A 20,068-nucleotide genomic window follows, 5' to 3' on the forward strand; every position below is an offset into this window, starting at 1 on the left:
TGCCTGATTTCAACTTAGTGTTCTTTGAGCACTTCCACAGTTATTAATTGAAGAGCTTTCTTTGCCTGCCATTGCATGAATTTGTATATGGTGAGGCAAGTACAATGATACACTATGCCCACGGAGTCGAGAAAATTTCCCCGACCGGAACGGGAATCGAACCCGCCGTCTCCGGATTGGTGATCCATAGCCTTAACCACTAGGCTAACTGGAGATCCCAAATGACTGCTGCATGGTTTTCTGATATGCTTCTTTGGAATATTGAAAAGTTATCGATGGATGATTTGGAAATTCGTGGCTTTTTATTTGCAAAAGAATATTTTCCGTAGAAGAATTCCTGAATAAATCCCTGGAAAAAAATTCTGTCAGAATTCCTGCAGCAATGGCAGACAAAGGCACTTATAAAATTTATGAAGAAATCTTTGAACAAATTTCTCAAGAGATTTGTTGAGGATTTTTTGTAGGAATCCCTGGAAGAATTCTCGGAAATATCTCTGGAGGATTTCTTAGAAGAAATTCTTGTAAAAGTTATAAAGAGATAAGGGACCAAGAATCATTTTTCAGAAGGAAACACTGTAGAAATTTTGGAAAAAAATACCTGGGAGAAATCCCAAAAGCATCCTTGAAAAAAATATTTTGACGAATCTCCGAAAAGAAAACTGGAAAACTGAGGAGTTCTCTGTAGGTATTCTTAATTTTTTTTTTGAGAATTGCTTGGAGCAGTTTCCTAAGACAAATTCGTAAAAGATATCCGGGAAATTTTCAGAAATAATTTCTGCAAAAAATCTTGAATAAATTCTACAAGATATTTATGAAGTATTCCCTTGAGAAAGACTTGGAAGATCTTCTTGGGAACCCATAAAGGAACTTTTGGCAGATTTTTTCCGAGAATTTGCGAAAGTAACTTCTCAGCGAAAGCTTTTGCATAATTTTGGGGAAATTCCTGTTGAAATGCCAGAGAGAATCCCTGGAGGATGTTATGAAGGTTAGAGGAACATATTGAACATATTGAACATATTGAAGAATACTTGAAAAAACATGTACAGGAAGTTCTTCAAAAATTTCTGATAAAAAGGCAGACACTTCTAAAGGAATTCTTGCTAGGATGTCTGGATGAATTTCTGAAAAATTCTGTGAAGTGTTGTCTTCTGAAATTGCACTTTAAAGGAATATCTGGAGAAACATATTAGAAAGTTCCTGGAGAAATCTCTAGCCGAATTCTTCAAAAATGTCTATAGGAATATCTGGAGAAGTCTAAAAAAACTTTTGAAGGAACTATCCGTGGAGGAATTCCTTCAATTATTTCTGAAGATTCACGTGTACGAATTTTTGAGGCAATCCTTTGAGCTATTTCTCAAGAATCCATGAAGAATTCCTGAAGGAAGAGTTTATGATTTTCGGGGTTATTCCCTTGAAGGGTTTCTGCTTCCTGAAGGGATCTCTAAAGAAACCCGTGAACAAGTTCTGAGAATAATGTTTTGAAAATCATCTAAAAAATGATGAGAACTTTTTCGACTGGATGATAGTGTGATTTTGTTGTTTTTCCTGCTAACAGTCTTATGAATTGCGTTGATTAGATGATTATCGTCGCTGACGTTTCGGTCCAGCTATTGGACCTTCCTCGGGGTCCAAAATTGCCTTATATATTTTGTTCCAATGAATTGAAACAATGTTTATGCCCTGAGGTAGGTCCAAAAGTCGGACCAAAAAGTAGGCGATGATAATAAACTAATCAATGCAAATCATTACAATGTAAGCCAAAAAAATGAATAAAATTTTATTGAGAATATCTGGAGGAATTCCTGGTAAATTACCTGGAGAAATACATGGCCAAGAATACATTGTGGAATAATCTTCAGATTCTTTCTGTATTTTTTTTTTCTACGAGCCACTAGACTGTCAACTTTGTAGTCAATTGATAAGCGTTAATGGTATTCATTAAGCTGCCGAGGTTCCTAATAGTTCATATTGATTCATGTTTGGTGATTTTTGGGGAATGGTTTGGCTTTAATCCCTGTTTCCGCTATAGAGATGACGGATAATGCTAACAACATCAACGCTTCTACGAATTCTTTGATACCTAGGGCCGTGCTGAGAGCAGCTCTTGATTCTAAATATTTGAATGTATGCCATATTAATGTTCAAAGCTTGACAGCACGAAAGCTTTGAACGAAAGCTTTGAAATCCCACACAAAACTCCTTCAATGCCATCCAAAACTCCCCAGAAACGCCCTGATACCTCTGAAACCCCTTGAAACCTTCGAAACACCTTAAAATGTCTAGTACCTCTTCTCATATTCCACTGAAACTCTTCGTAACTTCTCTTAAACCTCCATGAACTCCCCTGAAACCACACGGAAACCCTTCTGAAAACCCCGGGGATACTTCCTAAAACCACCTGAAGCCCCTTGAACACTCTGAAATACTTGTACAATGCCCTGAGGCATTGTACTTTCCTGGTTTTGGAAGGTCTCACGTGCCTCACATGGAGTCCGAGGGGGGTTCAGGGTGTTTTTGGAGGCATTTTAGGAGGTTTAGCAGGATCCCTGGTGCGTTACATGGTGTCCGTGGGGGTTTCAGGGGGTTTTCGGAGGTTTCTGAAAGTTTCAGAGGAGTTTCAGGGGGTTCCGGATGCGTTACAGGGGTGTTTTCGGGGGTTTCGGAGGGACTCAGGTGCCTAACATATATAGGTCCGAGGGGGTTTCAGGGAGTTGTCGGAGGCATTACAGAAAGATTCAGAAGATTTTCAGCGGGTTTTGGGGGCGTTCAAGTAGCGTTTTCGGAGGTTTTAGAGTTTCTCATGTGCGTTACAGAGGGTCCGAGGCGGTTTCAGGGTTTTATAGGCGCATTGGGGGATTCTGTAGGGTCTCTGGGGCGTTACAGGAGGGATTTGATCTTAATTAGACCTTTACATAACCCTATCATGAAATAATCTCATGGTCTCTGTTGATATTGCAATAAGACTGGGTGATCATGTAAGATACCTCTGTTTGGATGACCTAGATCAACCCAACCCGGTAGTTTACAACTACCTATCGTAGCTTTAATGTTAACTCATCAACAGTTTGGATGACCTAAGACGTCCGAAAGAACAATCTAACGATCACAAAAACCTTTTTTCCGTTATTTTGTCGCTACCTCACCCTTCACCCCCGTCCGGCTCGATTCAAGGTTTAACTTTCCATAAAAATCTTTCTAAATAAGAGTTGGACTAATCGTCCCACGCCATTACGGGACAACTCTGTGCGATCATCCGTATGCGTGCATGTTCGTTCGGTGTTCACAGATGGTACGATATCGCGCATCGGAACCGATCTACAACCACAAGCGTAGTAAGAGTTTGTTGTTTCGCCGTCGAAGTCCCGCTTGCGGCCAAGTCGAACCAAGAAATTTGCATATTTATTAGTTCGAAGCCATTCTCGACTCTCGATTGGCAAGCAGGAGCAGCAGCAACAGACAGAGGGCACCTGCTGAACAACCACGGTGACGACGCCAAGATGTTCCAATTTGATCCGATGCTGGAATTTTCTGTTTTCGTTGTCTAGGTCAGGATTGTTCCGCGCGCCCAAAGTAAACGAACACCACCGGGTAAATGGAGTGCACTTGGCCAAACGGGTTCAAATCGTGCCGGGCCAGCTCGACCGGCCCGGGAAGATCGTTTCTGTGCCCATCGTCGTTATCAGGTTTTTGCTTTTCGTGTTCTTTTGCTTCGGAAAGGAGGTAAATGCTTAGGCACGACTTTAAGATTTGGAACCGGGTACTTTGCGGTAGGTGACCGAATACACCGGCAATTAGCAACAATGAAGAACAAGAAGGGAATTGGTTGACTACTACATTGATGATGTCATTTCTTCTTCTTCTTCTCTACGTTCTCACTGGAACTTGACCTGCCTCTCTTTAACTTAGTGTTCTTTGAGTATTTCCACAGTTATTAATTGAAGGGCTTTCTTTGCCTGTCATTGCCTGAATTTGAATATTGTGAGGCAAGTTAGCATGATACACAATGCCCAGAAAGTCGAGAAAATTTTCCCGACCGAACGGGACTTGAACTCGCCGTCTCCGGATTGGCGATCCATAGCCTTAATCACTAGGCTAACTGGAGACCCCGCCTCTCATTTATTTCTTTTTTATACGCCATTCTCATCATTCTAGTTAAGTTGTGATATCTTTAAGGCACATGAACACTTCTGTTAACTACGTACATTTATTTAACCGGTTGTAGTACAAAAGGTCGAAGGTCAAAAGGTCGAAGGTCAAAAGATCGACGGTCAAAGGGTTGATAGGTCGAAAGATCGTAGGGCCAAAAGGTCGAAAAAGTCGAAGGACCTTTTGACCTCCGACCTTTTGGCATAGAACCTATTTAACCATTGAGTGTTCTCCAGTGATACACACCAGATTTCACTGGCATAAAACCAACCCAAGGCAGATTTTTCTTGCGAGTCATCCGACTGGTACCAGAAGACATGGTGCGCAGTGAGCTAGGTGGTAATCGACCCACGATTTGTGGACACTTCGCAGAGTGCGAAACTGGAGACACGCAGCCATGGACCAAGTGGAATGAAGACGACTCCTATGTACAGCAGAAGACACTCAGGCCTCAGCCTGACCAGTAAGGTAAGGCAGATTTTTTGGTTATAACTTTTGTCATAAATTTCGGATCTCTTTGCCGTCTCCAACAGTGTTTCGACACAACTTAAACTATAATATTACAACATGGACTGGTTAAGACATATTTGGACCCTTTAAAAGACAAATTCCAAAAAAAAATTCCATTAATCTCACACAAATTTCATCTGTGGGATTTTCTCCACGGATTTGCCAGAGTTGTTCCACAATTTCCACTTGAGATATCGCTGCTGATCAATTTTGCTGAGAACTGTTTTTTTCTAGATATCTAGGGTCTCGAATCACAGGAGTTCCAATCTTTTTGACACTGGCGCTCCATTCAGCGGACAAATTTCGAACCATAAGGTCTCTACTACTTACATTACAGAAACTGTTACTTATTTTCAGTCCTGTGCCCTCATGGTGGTGCAGAGGGCCGAATTGAAAGATCTCCATCCAGGGCGATTGCCAGCCATCGCCTTGACCTGTGGCCAGGTCAAATTTCTGTCGGCTTCCTTTATTTTCTTGTTGAGGCTGTGCCGCCATGGGCCTCGGGGTCTGCCTGTGCTGCGATGTCCTGCTCGTTTGCAGATTCAGTTCTCGCCCCTGCGTAGAGTGTGGCCGACCCAAGAAACTGTTACTGTTCAACTATTTTTGATTTCAAGGTACAAAAGCTTCATCATGTTTGATATCAGCACCATTTTGTGGACAAATTTTGATTTTTGATTTGAATTATCAGTTTTAAACCTGCCGAAACTTTTTATCATAAACGGTTATCTACTTTCTTGTCAGTGTTCCAAGATGCATGAGCATGAATTTCTCTGACAGTTTGCGCCACCTAGTGGGCAAATTCCCGAACAGTAAGTTCTTAATCCACTGAACATTTGTGCAGACATGCTTCTAGCTATTCAGGTTTTTGAAAAACAAGAGTCATTTAAACAATGGCGTCGCCTAGCGACTAATGTTTGGGTTGCCGTGCGAGAAGAATGACGAACAATAATCGACAATAGTCTATTTTACGAAACGACAACAGTGTTGATATTGATATTAACACTCACGGGCTTGGGCGCAACCTCCTGTCAAATTTTCATTCATGAAATGAGCGATCAGCTGATCCGAAACGTCTCGTAAAATGGCTCATACTCACCTCATACAAGAGCGATATATGCACAGTGTGCAGCAAATAACAACACAATACTCTCAAAACTCTTTCAGAACCGTTTCAAGAGGATTAAGGGGCATATGTTAGAGATATTTATGGAGTTCCAGGACCACTGAAAATCTCTTGGAGTGCCCCCTAGACCCCCTGAAACCTCCTTGGAACCCTTTGAAGCCCCTCTGAAACGCCTCTGAAACTCCCTGAGGCCCCCTTAAACGCCTCGAAACCCTCTAGAACGATCCGATAAACTCAAAGTTCCCCTGAAGCCCCTTAGTGCCCCGTGAAGCTCACTGAGCCCCTCAAAAACAACCCTGAGACCTCCTGAAAACCCTTCGAATTCCCTTGAGACCCCGTGAAACCCTTTCGAGATCCCCTGAAACGCTCCAGAGAATCCTTGAAGCGTCACTGAAACCTCCTGGAGAACCCCTGAAACCAGCTGAGACATCCTTAAACGTCCCTAAAGCACTCCTGAGCAGAGATATACAGATTTTTCGGTATTATACAGATTTTTTACCTGCTTTACAGACAAGAAACAGAGTACGAGAAAATACAAATATTTGAAATGTGATACAAATAATTCTGGAAAGCCTAAAATTTTGAGTTTTTTTTCCGATAAAATTAATGAAAACTTTATAAATTGATTTATAAAAAATTGTACATTTTCACAAATGTTTAAAAAAAAAATTCCAGTAAAAATTAAAAACCGTCAAATAGCGGTACATTTTTTTAAGTTTCTATTGAAATCTAGGATACTCGGTGTCTGCTATACCTTCAAATACGGCGATACAGAAAAATCTGTATTGATACAGATTTTCGATAAAATAATCTGGCATCTCTGCTCATGAGACCCCCATAAACCCCCTAAGCACCCCAAAACCTCTGAGGTATCAGTAGGTCGGCTCCAGACTCTGAGAGTCCTGAAACCCCAGAGGACTTCTTAGGAAGCCTTAAAGACGCCCTGAAACGCTTTGGAAACCTTCAGGAACCCACTAAAACCGCAGACACCTGCTGAAACGCCTCTGAGGCACCCTGAGGCGTCCTTGAGACCCCCTAAAACGCCCCCGAGATCCTCTGAAACGACCCTGTGATCCCCTAAAACAAACCTGAAACCGACTGATACTTCCGTAGACCACCTGAAGCGCTTCTCAAATCCCCTGGAACCTCCCTGGAACCCCATAGGACCCGCGGAAACGCTCCTGGGACCTCCTGGTATCCTCTCAAAACTTTTGACATGCCCCTGAGATCCCCTGAAACTTGCCTGAAACCTCCTGGTACTCTCTTGAAACTCCTTTGAAGCCTCCTGGTTCCACCTGAAACGATTCTGCAACTTTACTTTGCTCTCTAAGTACGTTTAGAGCCTCCCGATCAAGGCAGGCAAAAATGCGCATAAAATAAAGGTAACCTGCATAAATATTTGCTTACGCAGAAATTACAGACATTCAACCATTAGCTTGCCGCAATCGCATGAAGCTATTTTGGGTTCCAAGGCACTGTGGCATTGATGGAAACAAACAAGCCGATATATTAGCAAGACTTGGATCATCTTATCACCAAAATCGTTTTGTGATGTATCTGATTGTTCTCTCAGAATGGAGTTTAAACTATGAGAACATAAGAAAATAAAATCCAACTGGGAAAACACCTTTGCAGCGAGGCAGTAAGAACGTTTTATGAAGCCGAAAGTTTCAAACACTCGCACAATTTTAAAACATTCTAAAAAAATCTAAGTAATTTTGCTGGCCTTCCAACAGATTATTGTCCGAGCCGGTACCATCTAAAGCTAATTGGAACACTTCAAGATGATATGTGTCGCCTTTGCGACATGGATATATAAGACTTGGAACATTTGTTGTGCCGTTGCCCGGTAATTTCAGCTAAAATAATTAGGTTAGAACTCTTTGATATCTGGAGAACGAACCCCGATGCGGTATTACAGTTCTTTTTTTTTTATCTAGTTAATTTATTTGGGGCTCAATCGCGTATAACGCTTCGCGGAGCCGAAGATCTTTTTTTGTACTTAATAGTATGATATCTGTTAGTAATGGGTGGAAGCCAGGGTACTCGTGGCAGCTCGAGGTTAGAAGGTCACATTTTGAGGGATGGACAGGGTAAGGATTGGGCCAAAGGTTTCACTGCAGATCATCCGGGGATGAATCGCATCTTGCTAGCGTATTCAGTGCCTTGTGGTGTTGGTATTACAGTTCATCCGAATTGCAGCACGATCACGCTTACAGTCAAGGTTTGATTATTGCTAATCAGGGAATGAAATTATCAGCAAATTGAGACGAAAATGGGCCTTTTCCGAGCAACCGAACAATTCAACGATTATTTTTCCAGCGAGAAATGTTTATCGGTCGCTGCCGTTGTCCGCGATCGAAGATAGCCGAAAACTGAAAATCGCTCTTACCATTTTTGCTATCCAACTTTATCACCTTGCCGGTTATCGCGATAATTATCAGGAGGCAAATAACAAAAATTGTGTCGCCAACGGGATTCGAACCTAGACCCTCTACAAAAATTTTTCTAAGCGCGCACCATAACCACGCGGCCACACCAGCTGCACGAGAGGAAAAACAATTTTGATGCATAAAAGCTACCTTTAGTGGCGACGGCAAGACGGAAAGGCAAACAAAGAGCAGAGAGCAAACCAGTCGGCTTTTCATTGCTGGTGATAATTCATTTTCGGCGCTGCGGGACGAGAGAGAACACATTCTCGGGAGAAAACCGGGTCTGAATTTATCGCACGTCTTTTATCACCGATAATGCGTGTGAGAGAGTTTTCTATGATCGCGATCGTGATCGATAATTTCACTCCCTGTTGCTAATACATACCAATGGTGATACGTCAACTAGACAAAGCTAATCAAAACTGGCAAACTGGGGAATTTGTTACAATAGATGTAAAAACTGGTCGCATTGACTTATATACCCAACAAGGAATAAAAAAAACTGCATAAAAGAGGTTTAAGTGTGGCTAAAGAAAAACTCCGCTGAGATGTTTCTCGTGGTCATCTTCAGGAAAATTGTGCCCCATTTTGGCAATCCAGGCTTCTTGTAGACTGGATCGACCTGAAGTGTTGCCATTGATAAAATACAGTTTCTTACCGATTTTGACAAAACCCGTTTTTGCCAACAATTTCTTACCGATTTTGGCAACATTTTTATACCGATTTTGGCAAAACAAAATTTGACCAAGATTTTTTACCGAAAAATCGTTTGTATTTGTAAATGTATTTATATTTTAGCCAAAAAATCAAAATTCATTAAATTTTCCAAAATCAACAATTTTACTGATCATGACGTAATTTATGAACGTCACCTACAGGGATCGTTTTATAACTTGTGAATAGTCCATATTTAAAATATAAGCCAAATTGACATATAAAAGTAGAAAATAATCCACAAAAAAAAAAATCCGATTTTGGCAACACCCCAATTTGGCAACATAAAATTCACCTCGTGTTGCCAAAATCGGTAAGAAACTGTATTGGCTTAATATATTAGACAATTATCTTAAGGACAAGGTACTTGGAGTACATAGCTCAAAATTTCTAGAGCACCGTTTTTTAGAATCATTGAACGGATTTGGATGAAAATGCATCACGCTAATTGTTCAGTGGTTGTCAACAGCGTGATGCATGTTAATCCAAATCCGTTCAACGGTTCTAAAAAACGGTGCTCTAGAAATTTTGAGCAATGTACTCCAAATACCTTGACCTTAAAGTGAAGTAGCTCTCATTAACTGAGTGTCTGGAGAAATCATCGAAGAATTTTGAGGATGATTTCTTGAAGAAATTTCCAAACTATTCCTTGGAAGAATTTAGGGAGAAATTTGTTAAGAAAATATTTGGCAAAAATTCACGCAGAAATTTTTACAGAAATCCTTATAGGAGTTACAGGAGGAACTTCTGGAGAAAATTACGTATGCATATCTAAAGCAGTAAGTTTTTGAGGAATTCTGGTAAAATTTTCTAAAAAAAATTATTGAAGGAATTTCTTGATGATTCCTCGACAAAAACTTTGGAAGATTTGTGGGGAAGACAACATATGGGATTTTTTTTTCAATTTTCAAATAAGCCATATCTGAAAGACAAAAAAAATTGGAACTGCTTCAAGTTCAAGCTGCTTCAATGTTTGGAAAAAAACGAAAGAGTTCAGGAAAGAATACTAGAAACAACTAGCAGGAATTACAAAAGAAAATTTTAGATAAATTCTTGGAAAATCCCTCTTATTATTAGGATTTTTTGGAGAAATTATCGCTGGAATTTCTAAAGAGATCCATGGAGAAATCGCTGAAACTTTGGAAAAAAACCTTGCAGAAATGTGTAAAGGCATTCTACAATGAACTTCTCAAAGAAAAATAATGGAGGGTGTTATAAGATATTTCTAGAGAAAATTTCTGTAGAAATCCATGGAAGAATTGTTTAGACTTAATAAATGAATCTTTTGATGTATATACAGGGTGTTACGTTCATGAGTGCAAACTTTATAAAGGGTGATAGAGGACCATAAATGGTGAAAAAAAATGTTCTACGCATATGGTCAAATCTCAACCGTTACGTAGTTATTGAACTTCCCATGTTTTTGACTCTCATTGCCTTAACTGGCTATAACTTGAAAATGATCAAACTTATCGCAGTTTTTTTACCCTTATTCGAAAGATTATTGAATTTTCTATCAAATGGCATCTTTGAACCGATTGGTTTAGTTAAATAACTAAGTTTTCTAGAGCAAAATTGCTAAAAATAGTGTGTTTCAATTTGTTTATGTCAATTATCTTTGAAACATGCGTAATAAATTAAAATTCTGTCTTTGGCAAAGTTGTGACCCCTGCTCCACTCTGCAATTCGTTCTTTGACGTCAAACTTCTATCTCTTATCGTTTTCTTGCAACTTTGATTTAAATGTGCGGCACAGTGCGCAAAAAAGTGCTTACCATGACAGTTGCAAATTTATGATCTGAAATGCAATGTTTAAATCGAAATTGCAAGAAAACGATAAGAGATAGAAGTTTGATGTCAAAGAACCTAACACCCTGTATTTGGTGACGATTAGGATTTTTTTTCAGGAGACCCCGCGGTAGAATGTTTAAAGAAACTTTCTAAAAAACTTGTGATATAATTTATGGAGAAAGGGCCGTCTGGAGAGAATCTACGGGCAAATCTTTGGAGAAAATGCAATCGGTATCATGTGGGAATTTCTGCTGCAATTTTAAAAACATTATTTCGATGAAAACTTGGAGGAATTTCTTAGGAAACTTCTGGAGAAATTCTTGGAATCACACTTCAAACAAATCTTTGGATTATTTGCCGTAGACATCTTTTGAGAAATTGCTTGAGCAAACCGTACTGGGGATTTTCTTAGAAACGCAGAAGCGGGCTGTATATTAAAATTTGAAAGATTAAAAGTCGTGAAATTGTGGAAGAATTTTTGAATTAAATTTAAAAAAACATATTTGGAGATGTACTCAACCGATTTCTCGATAGAATTCCTCGAGTAACTTTTGAGGGAATCACGGAAAGTTTCCTCGAAGAAATTTTCAATAAAATTCCATAGGAACTCTAGAATAAATTTTGGCCGGCATTCTAGAACAAATCTTCAAACGAAGCTGTGGGAACCTCTAGATCAAATTTCTGCATTTATCCTTGGTGGAAATTCTGAGGAAGTCCTGGTAGGAATTCCCGTAAAAATACTTCGTTGAAGTTTTCGGAAGAAATTTCATAATATTTGTTGAAAGCTGTCGTCCGAGAATTTATTAAGTTGGATTACTGACGCTGTGCACTTTTTTGCAATTGTAGTTTTGTGATAGGAGCCACTGGTTTGAATTCTACGTTTTTTTTTTTCAACTTGAACTTCATATTCAGCATAAAGGTTAAATAAAATCTGGTTTAAAAATTTTGAACAGAACATCCAGCCGTTGAAATGAACTTCCAAGAAATTGCAAATCCCAACTAAGGAGCATCTTACTCTGTTTTCAAGGTGTTTAAGAGGCTAAATATGAGCGTTGCTGGAACTTGTGTGCGAAGTTTCAACGAAGCTGTAATGTCTTGAACAAAAGTAAAAACCAATAGTTTGACGTGCCGATGTATATTATTATTTCAAAAGATTATGACTTCCCGACCAGAAGCTCCTAACAAGATTATAACAAAATTATTACAACCGTTGTTAGAAATAACACAATTTGATATAATTTTGTTGGAAGGATTCATATATGTGAATAACCATAACAAAATTGTAACACGATTTGTTATTATTTTCAAAACAAAACTATAACAAAATTTATATAATTTATTCAAACAGATATATAACAGTATTTGTTACATTATGCATATCAATATAATTGCCTATAACAAAATATCGTAACACATTTATTGTAGTATTTGCTACATTTTTTGTAACAAAATAATTTCAAAATGTGTTAGATTTTTTATATTGACGTGAAATAGTTTGATCATTTTTGTAATACTGACCACTCGAGTCAAAAGCCATAAAACAAAACTTATAGCATTCATTTAGCACGCAACGCTAAAATCGTCATGTTTTAACAACCCCCCTCTTCCGTTACGCTTTTTTGTATGAAAGTCCTAAAATTTTTGTATGGACCGTAACGCTCGGTTGTAATTTTTCCTCTCCCTTGAGCGACGCGTAATTTGGGGACGGCGTCATATTTGTTTAAAATAAACTGCAACAGAGTTATCATTTAGTTATAATCTGCCAAATTTTTCCCAAACCAGCAGTTTAAAGCGTTTTAAAGAACATACTTTCTGCTGATAGCTGTGGAGTTCTTGTTGACGCAACAGCACAGTATTTTCCAGAATCTGAATGATGTTGGGTTAATTTTGTGGCACAATTGTTAAGTCTTGTCTGGTGTGAAACAAAACAAGTAAACATTGACAATCTTCCCCTTCATTAGCTTTCCTTTCTTCTGGTTAACCTTTGTTTTGTATTCTTACGCGATAGGTAGTCGGGTAAACTACGTGAAAAAAGGTTTGGAACTTTTTGTCAGACTGTTTTCAAATTTTAGTAGGATATCAATGATACAGTAGAAGTTCGATAACTGAAACATTTTTACATTTCACTTAGCGAACAAAAATCCGATAACTGAAACGCCTGACAGTATCAACAAACCATCAACTGACGTTAAATGAACGTGTACTTCATCCGTCTGTTCATTTGGGCTAACATGGCGCACTATTTTGACATTTGGAGGTGCTTGCAGTTAAAAAGCATTGCAGTTAAACCGCTTGCACTGACCGAACGTCTACTGTAATAACCTTTCTGAAAGTATTCGTTTCCGAGATATTCGAAATTTAACTTCATGAGTCTCGCAATATGCTGAAAGTCTCTCAAATAAAGATAAATCAATCAATCAATCTCGCAATATGTAAGGATATGCTCCATTTTCATAAGTTATTCGATGCTCTATCAACAGCATTATGTTATTTCCAACACATTTGTATATCCCAAAAACAATCACTCACTTGATCGGACGAACAGTTCGAAAGTTATAAGTATCTAACGTGAAATGATGATAATGGGTTGTTTTTATCGATAAACTCTAAGTAAGAACAAAGAAATACTAGTTTGGAATAAGTCAAAATCTCAGCTTGTAAATCAATCATGATTTTTATTGTTTTAAATAAGCGTCATTACTGCGTGAGCATCCCTATCAACCAGATTCGGATTTCCTATAAAGTGCTTTATCTGACGATAGTGTTCGCCATCGATTCAATACAAGTCGATATCCATCGATATCGAAAATCTCTCACCGGGATGTTTCAGGCAATTTGGCCGATAAAACCCTCAAGACGAATAGAACAATCCTGTCAATAATACCCAAAGGCATCCTATCTAAGACGACGGATATTGCATGTGCTGCATTTTGCGACCGGACAAACAATGTTTCTGTTACATGGAACTACGTTTTGTATGCCTTCCAATACTTTTAAGTAGAATTTTACACAAATGACGTATCCTTACACGCGAAAACATTAGATCGTTTACAATAAATACCAAAACAGTACTGCTGTTCTAATTTTGTCAAAAAGTAAACCAAGTAGTGAATGTTATTGAACATGGAGAAAGCAAAAGTGGAACTAAATAATTATAACATGGAATTTGTTTATTCTACCTATTTTGCTTCGACCTTAGGGAACATCTATTAAGTACGTCACGTAAAAAATTCAAATTTTAAACCCTCCCTGCCTCCTCCAAAAAAGACGATAATGTTAATGGATGACCCCTTATGTGATAGATTTCATTTCATTGCTTAAAATTAAAAAAAAAAATATGGAATATAACTAAATTATATCAACACCTGTTATCATATCTGCATATGATATAATTGTGATAGATTAAAACAAAATCACTAACGACAAATCAAGTCTATTATACGTCAACGAGCTCTATGTGACGTCATACTACCCCGCTCGTGTGCGTCTGACAAACTAGGATTTGAATGAGGAAACTGGAAATACGTAGAACCAGTAAAGCTTCTATCACCGTCCTCTTCAAGTTTTGTGATGACCTCATTGGCAGAGGCGTCAGATTGCTACCGATGGTAGGTGTCTTGGTTCAAATCCCGTTTGGATCCGAAAATTTTATAACATACTGGAAACTGTTTTTTTTTTATGTTACCTACTTCTTCTAAAAATAGAATAACACACTTAAAAATATTTACCCAAAAAATGAGTATAAAATTAAGTTTTTACCCTAAAAGGTTGCCAAGGAATTATAACACAATTTGTTATAATTTTGTTATATTCTATCATAATTCATGAAACAAGTTGTATAATATTTTTGTTATGATCATAACACAAGTTATTGCATTTTTGTTCTTTTCAGTGGGAACTTTGTTAGAATTTTTGTTATTTTAACAACTAACGGTACATGTTTTATAACAACCCTTGTTATAAAAAAATATTGTAACAAAATAACACAGCTTGTTATAATTTTGTAATGTCCATCTAGTCGGGTTTATACGATGAATATTTTTGACAATGTTTGAAGGAAGATTTTGTTCAATTGTTCGAATGTTTTATGATCACTGCTGAACTGCTGTTCAACAGTTGAAGCTATCTGACAAAAACGCTGAGGTTTAAGAAATTTCATTGACCATATTACATTAAGCTTTTTCTGAATAGTTGTAGAATTCTTAAAAATATTTCAAAACGTCCGACACAGAAAAAATATCCGTTTTTCGATTCTTTACGAGTCTGGACCTCCAGAAATAAGGTCTCACATTCTGTTCTGAAGCTCAACGGAAACACAACTTCCATTGGGACGTTAGGAATTTTGAGCAGCAGAGGTTTGTCTAAAAAGAATATCCGGCTTCTGCCTGAAATTTCTAAAAAAAATTAAGAATTTTTCCGAAAATTTCAAAATTTTCTCACCCGATTTTCACCACTAGTTCCGATCTGTTTTCGTTGAATGTGCGATGTGTTGATCGTCAGCACATGTTGACGTTTGATGAATGAAGCGATAAATGTGGCGAGCAAATAGTTACAATCTGCAAACAACTGATCTCCATCACCATTACCGAAAAAGCAAAGTCGTCAGCCAGTACAGAGAGCTATTGTGATGATGACTAACCCCGGTATGATCCAAACGAATCGAATGGGGTTCAAAGAACGCGCAAATCTTTTTTCAAACTCTGTCCGATGACGAGCACAATCGTTTCAAGTTCTTGAATGGTTATATCGTGAGTGCCAGCAAATTGTTTGCTGAGTAGTGTTGAATAGTTCTTCCAAATGCGCGCGTACATCTCTTGACTTTTGTGGTGTTTGAACCGAATGCGATGCTCGATTGTACTCCCATCCGTGCTCATTATGCAACTCCGGGAGATGAATTGCTGATTTTTCTCGCCGCGCGATTGTTAATGAACGGACACTAAATTCTAAAAATCATTAAGCTCGTAACGCTTCATAATTTGACCGCTATGAATGGACGACGTCGGTGAACTACCGGCATTTTGGGGCTTCTGTTACTCTGAGTGCCGTAGATAAATTAGATTAGCGCCGCCGCGATGCTCTGATCTGCACACTGTGATCATCAACGCGTAAGATTGTCGGTCGACCCCCTCACGAACCGGCCGAGATCGGGTTCGTCGCCCATACCCCCTGAGTCATCCAAATCGTCCACACTTCTTTTGAAAATTTGTTCTACGCATCAAACCATGCGGGTACGCTTCCCGGTTCGTGAAATCGAATTTTCAATGGATCTATGGTGCCCCCTTCAGTTAGCTCATCCTCTCTCTCGCTATTTCCGATGACGAGTTAATGCCTGCTAAGAGCTTTGTGCCCAGTTAGCTAGTCAGATTCAGGGATGCTGCTGGACGGGTGCTAGATGAAATATGTGAGATGATTGTAAACGGCGAGAAGCGCGCGTGGACCAGCCAGCAGCAGCGACCGGGAGATTGATGGCAAGGTTTGATCGGTGGTGTCTAATAATAGCGATCGACCTTCGAGGGGGTCTACCAGCTGACGGATGGTGATGACGACGACCACTGGTGTGATTTGATGGGAAAGGAAACGCAAGGTGTGGGGATGATTAGGGGTTCGTTGCGCGTTTGATGGATAAATTGGATGATTTGTGTGGCTCGATATGGAGGCGTTGAAATTCACTTTTGGAATTTATGCGATTCAAACGATCGGTGCTTCCGGGATGCCTTTGAGTTGGATTTTGTAACGATTGTCGGAAATTTGATCTTTAGAACTTATGCAAATGGGTCTCATTGATCGAATGTGTTGCTTTTTGTTGGTCTAACTGTGTGAGCTCTAAACGTACTTTTAATTGCACTTACCTTATATTGAAATCTTGAAGTCAATATTCAAAGCGATCCTAGAAAAAGAAAAACAAGATGATGGCGTTATATATAAAGTACTAAAAAGTATAATGAAGTCGTAACATGTATGTTTGGCGGTATACATGTATAAATAGTAAATTCTGGTCCGATCCAAGCATCCGGAGTGATTTTCTGATAAATAGTTATGATTACTTTTTCCATATTATTTTCTTTTTCAGCTCAAACCTCAAGTGGATCTCTTTATTGTAAGGACATAAAAAAATCGGTCGGACTCGATTACATTTCCTGGGCATTTCAAATGGGGTCAAGGGGTGTTTCCAGGAAGTTCCCAGAGACCTCACAAAAAGGGGTTCCAAGGGGCTCAAGTGGAGTTTCAGAGAGTTCTTACAGGGGATTTCAAAAGTCGTTAAAAGGTGTTCCGATAGAAGCTGTTGCCGTTTCAATAAGATTCCGGGGATTCCAGAACGTTTCAAGAGGTTTTGAGAACGATTGGGAAGGGAAAGGGTGGTCTCATGAGCCTATGAAGGGTATTACAAGGACTTTCAGAGGCATTTCCGAGAGCTTTAGGGACGTTTTGAAAGTAAGCGTTTCAAGGCGTATTTAGGTGCGTTTTAAGGAGTTGCTAGAGCTTTTCGAGGATTCAAGCATTTGAAGGGGTTCCAGGGGCATTTTAAATTGATTACGGTAATTCAAGGGAGTTTCAATGGGATTATTCATGTTTCAAGGGCTTTTTGGGAGCGCTTCAAGGGGTTTTAAGAGTTGTTTCAGGGGGTTTCAAAAGCCTTTTAAGGGTGTTCCAAGGGATTATAGGAACATTTTGAATATACTACGAGGACATTGTGGGCGATTCATTAGGATTATGAAGACTTCAGAGGTGTTTCAAGGCATTTCACGAGCGTTTTAAGGGTTCTTCTAAAAGGGCCTTAGAAATTAAAGGACGTTCAAGCGTATTTAAAAGGAGATATGGAGATTTCCGGAGCGTTCCAATTGCACGAAGCGCCCCAGGGACCCCCTGAAACCCCTCTGAAACTCACGGGGATTCCCTGAAACGTCTCTGAGACTCCCTAAATGTCCTTGGATCACTCATGGAATGGTTTGAAGCGCCTATGCGATCCTGGCACTCTCTGGGACATCCTGGTTCCCCCGGAGGCCCTCTGGAATGCTCCTGAGATCTCCAGATCCCACCGTGAAATCCCCCTCGAACTCATGAAACGTCCCTGAGATTCCTTAAAATGCCCTTCAGACCTCTAGAACACCTCTGATACCCCGTAAAACGCTCCTAACACACTCTGAAGCGCTCCTGAGTTCTCCAGGTACCCCCATGGAGCCCCCTAGGTCCCTTGAAACAATTCTGAGACCCCTTGGAACACCCGTGAGCCTTGAGTTCCCCTGAAACCTCTTGTGATCACCATGAACGCCCTTCAAACCCCTGGGTACTCCATGAAATCCCCTGGGGACTTCTTTAAGCACTCCATGAGATATCCAGAAACATTCCTAAGATCTCTCTTGGAAATGCTCCCGAGACTCCTTGGGACCTATAAGCCCCCTGGAGCTCCCGTGAGAACCCCTGGAACGCTAGGGTGGGGCTAATTTAAAAGAAATCCTCCGGGATATGATTTCTCAAGTAAAAAAGTGATCTACTAGTTGAAATAAGTGAGCAATAGAAAAATGAGCGATTTCGGTTGACATTTACGGGTGGCGCAAAGAGTTTAAGTGGATATTTTGCTAAACCTAAACAGCTCTGAGACTCCACAAATCGTCCCTGAGACCTTCTGGACCTGAAACACCCCAGAAATTTACTGGAACCGCCTTGAAACGGTACTACGCTCTTTGAAACACCCACGAGACCCCTGGAACTCCTCTGCGACCCTTTGAAGTGCCGCAGAGTTCCCCCGAAACTCCCCAGAGACCCCCATGAACCCACTGAACGTCCCTTAAATGCCCCTGCGACCCCCTGCGCCCCCTCGAATGCCCCTGAAACTCCCTAAGACATCTTGAAGCGCCCCTGAGTTCCTCTGAAATCCCCAGAGACCAAGTGAAACACTCTTAAAGCGCCCCTAAGACCTCCCGATACTCCCTAGAAACTCCCCTGAGATCTCGTAGTATCTCATGAAACCCACGAAAACGTCTCTGAAGCGCTCCTGAGACCATCTGGATCTCCCTAGGAAATCACTCAGACTCCTTGATGCCCCTGGATCCAACCCCCATTTACTCTCTTCTACGATTTTTTTTTATTTTTTACTTGACTAGATTTTATTTTACAAATAAGCCAAATAAAATCAAAACGGTTATTGTAGTCTTTTTCAAAAAAAAAAAAATCAAACCAATGCAAGCCAGGCAAAGATTGATAACTGTGGAAATTCTTAAAGAACACTAAATTAACGAGAGATCGATTAAGTTCCAGTGGAAAAGTAAGGCCACAAAGAAGAAGAAGACATTTTCAGTCCAAGAGTGACTCCCGGAGAATATATATGAAAAAATATCCTGAGATGAGTTCGAAATTACATCTTTGGAAGTGTAGGCAAACCTGGCTACGTCGACGGGGACACGGCCGAGATTCCAACAGCCACCAGCTACAGCAGGAACAGACAGCAGCAAACCACTTTGGAACGTCGGCGACCACGTTTTTCCGTTGAACACGTGGGGAGGGACACCACTTTCGAAGAAACTCTACGGTCTTTCTCTCACTCGCGAAACAAACGAAAACTCAGGGGTAGGTTTGTTGGACCCGACTGTATTTGACCGGTATCGAAACTATACTGATTTGAACTGAGCCGAAATGATCTATATCTACCTATCCCATCCTATTATCGCGCTAGCACGATCAACAGTATCGATCGGAAATGTTCTCCCTACTCTCCTACTCTCTGAGCATCATTCGGCTCTGCGTGAGTGCTTTTGCACGTGTGTATTTAATAGAGTACAATAGTAATAATTCAAATTTAGGTTCTAATTAATTTCAACAAGTATGATTGCCAACAGGAAGTATTCTTGGAAAAAATCATCAAAAGACATGCCTAAGGATTCTGACATGCTTGAAATCTGAGGAAATTTTAAAAATAACTTTAAACGAATCTCAGAATAACAGAAGCTCCATTTTGGAATTCCAAAAGAAATCTTAAGATAATATTTTGAAAGAATTACTGGAGGAATTCCTGAAGGAATCGTCATACGAATTTCCAGCGCAGTCATCGGAGAAAGCTCAGGAGGAGTTGTTCTGGAATTTTAGAATTAGAATTTCTTATTTCTAGAAAAACAAAATTCTCGGAGCTGATTCTGGTGTAATATTTGAAAGGTTTTTCGGAAGAATTTAGGAAAGAATACTAGAAACATCCTCCGCAGGAATTTCTTTTGCCTTCTCATTAAAGTAATTCGAAATTCACAAATACAAAGACATCTAAAAAAGAAAAAAAAATCCAGAAGGAATTTTTGAAAAAAAATCTCAGAGGAGTTTCAAAAAGGAAGTCCATTGAGAGACGAATTGCCGAAACTTTTGAAAGA

Source organism: Aedes albopictus, chromosome 1 (assembly GCF_035046485.1).
Source record: "Aedes albopictus strain Foshan chromosome 1, AalbF5, whole genome shotgun sequence".
Classification (NCBI taxonomy): domain Eukaryota; kingdom Metazoa; phylum Arthropoda; class Insecta; order Diptera; family Culicidae; genus Aedes; species Aedes albopictus.